We start from the raw sequence: 2,694 nt of genomic DNA, 5'->3' as shown, positions 1-2,694 counted from the left end.
TAGTCAATCACTACAAGATGAGAGAGGATGTCAAGAGCTATAATATATCAGGTATGGGGTGTGCTGCTGGAATGGTAGCTGTTGATCTCGCCAAAGACATCTTAAGGGTCCATAAAGACAAGTATGTTGTGATTGTGGGCACTGAGAACATCACATTGAATTGGTATTATGGTAATGATAGGTCTATGCTTGTGCCCAATTGCCTCTTCCGGTGCGGCTCCTACGCTTTGCTCTTATCAAACAAGAGGAGAGACATGAAGCATTCAAAGTTTGAGCTTGTGCAATCAGTGAGAACCACCACAGCTGCAAGTGACAAGTCCTACAATGTGATTGTAACCAGAGAGGACGAGGACGGGATAGTCGGGACCTCATTGAGTGTCAAGCTACTTGATGTTGCATCGCAAGCTCTTACCATCAGCATCTTAAAGCTGGTCCCTTATGCCATGCCCTTCACTGAGCTGCTCAAAGTGGTGGGAAATGCTATGAAAAGAACTGTTTTCAAGCAGGAAGTGGAGCCCTACATGCCCAATTTTAAGAGGGCTTTTACTCATTTTTGCATCCATCCAGGGGGTAGGGCAGTCATAGATGGAATTGGCAAGAGCCTAGGGTTAACTGATTATGACTTGGAGCCTGCAAGGATGACATTGCATAGATTTGGCAACACATCTAGCAGTGGGCTGTGGTATGCCATGGCTTACTGTGAAGCCAAGGAGAGGCTGAAGAAAGGTGACAAGGTGTGGCAAGTGGCTTTGGGGTCTGGTTTCAAGTGCAATAGTGTGGTGTGGAGGGTTATGAGAGACGTGAAGCCTAGGCCTGGCTGCAACCCATGGCTAGAGTGCATTCACCGATATCCCGTCGAGATTCCAGACACTATACTGCCCTCAAACAGGTACTACAATAGCATCAAGGTCTGGGAGCATGAGATTAAAGAGCAAGAGGAGAAATCCAAGCAACATCAAGAGGTCAAAGAGCAAGCCAACAGTGAGACAAAGATTAAACCCAATTAAGGTATTTAAGGCTTGGCCAACTTTCTTATTATATGTAAAATAAGGCATTGAAAGATTCAATGCCGGATTGGAGGAACTAACCAAATGGGGGCAAGTTGGGGTTGGATTATGCATCCCATTGGACTTTAATCGACTTAATTAAGGCAATTTAAGATCTGAATATTGCTTCCCATAATCAATTGCATTAGCCGTGAGACCAATTTTGGAATCGTGCACTGTGGCCAATGGGAGAGTTAATGAGTTATTATTACGAGTAGATTGTGGCTTTTTCCTTCGCTGACCTTCAAACTTCTAAGCTTGATAATCTCTCTCCTCTCGTTTACAGAGTGCGGACAACGTGCTATTGTTGGATTAAGTAAGTTAACCCCTTATTTCGATTTAAGGTAGAAATTTCACCCACTCATCTTTGTTTTTATTTGGTAAGGGCATATTGAAGGAAATTTTGAAGTTGAGCATAAGGGTAAATATTTTTATTCTCTTTTATTGAAGGGTGAAATGTCTTAGAAAGGGCTCTTAATTAGAGGGTTGGCTCATAAATGGGTGTGAGTCCCAATTGAGCTTTTAATTGTAGGCATGCAAAGGTGGCTTGCTAAGTGACATGCATTGGGGGGATGTTGGATTGGGGGACTACCATTACAGGAATTGAAGAAGGTTGTCAAGTCTTTTTATAAGTACAAGTATCAATCTTTAACCTAATTGAACTTGAGTCTAAAGCTTAATCAGTTCATCTTCTTATCGTTATGAGTGCACTTAGGCATCACCTATCTTAGCTTAGGGTTTTGTATCTACTTCTTAGGTCATAGCTTCTATAGCCATAGCTTGAGGTGTTGTATTTCTCAATATCGTATCAGAGCTTTTCCTTTCTCCCTTTGAGCTTCTTCGAATACCTCAATAGCTTAGTTGTCATCTCTCATTAGTCTAATTTTATCATTAAGCTTACTAATTACAATCTTAATTCTTTCATTCTCTTTGTGGCTACAACTTACAAAGCTTATTTCTCCTCCATCTCTTAACCATTAGCCAAGCTCTCTTCGCCACTTGTTCTTTCCTTCTAGGCAACCAAGCTCACCAAAGAAAATTATCGATTTCACTCTCCATGTCGTGAATTTCATGATGTAGTCTGAGTTGGTCTTCAAGGCCGTTTTTCTTTTGTGCAGTATCAAATTAGGGCAAACTCTCTTTAGGGTGTGTTACCTATAGCACAAGTATCCTACAACTTGAATCTTAAAAATTTTCATTAACAAAGTGAGGTGAAATTTGTAAAAAATCAATCGTGCTAGATTCGATGTAAATTTGTCTGATTTTAGGGTTTTTGAGCTAATTCCTTTCACATACGGCACTTGTCCTCATCAAGAATAACATTGCTATGAAAGACTATATTAGGGAGTTTGGAGAAATCCCATTACTTTGGGAATTTGATTTTCAATATACTTTTTGATATATATTCAACATATCAAATCATATTCAACATACCAAATCCAAAGCTATACGAGAGTGTGGATTTAGTAAGAGCTTTCCAATGATATGTTAGATGAGTTGGTTTTGACAAAAGCTTAAAAGAGATCGTTGTGCCTCCATTTTTTTAAATCTTGCAAAATGAAAATTGTGATTCTTCCAAACTTCCTAATATGGTCCTTATGGAAAAAACCCTTAAAAAACGTCATTGGTGAGCTTAATTTAATCATCC

General features: G+C 39.8%; 1 pseudogene across 1 annotated transcript in view; it reads left to right on the top strand.

Annotated features, from left to right (window-relative positions):
- LOC147616096 (3-ketoacyl-CoA synthase 13 pseudogene) overlaps positions 1-1,164 on the top strand; it is a 1,977-nt pseudogene extending 813 nt beyond the window's left edge. Inside the window, exon 1 of the transcript XR_015262681.1 lies at positions 1-1,164. This exon is cut by the window's left edge and continues 813 nt beyond it. The product of XR_015262681.1 is annotated as a 3-ketoacyl-CoA synthase 13 pseudogene (transcript).
- The last annotated feature ends 1,530 nt before the right edge of the window (positions 1,165-2,694 follow it).

This window comes from Cibotium barometz, chromosome 39, assembly GCF_041138505.1.
Source record: "Cibotium barometz isolate CiBa-2024 chromosome 39, ASM4113850v1, whole genome shotgun sequence".
NCBI lineage: Eukaryota > Viridiplantae > Streptophyta > Polypodiopsida > Cyatheales > Cibotiaceae > Cibotium > Cibotium barometz.
The sequence above is the reverse complement of the archived record's forward strand: the minus strand, read 5'-3'. Positions and strand labels throughout refer to the sequence as shown.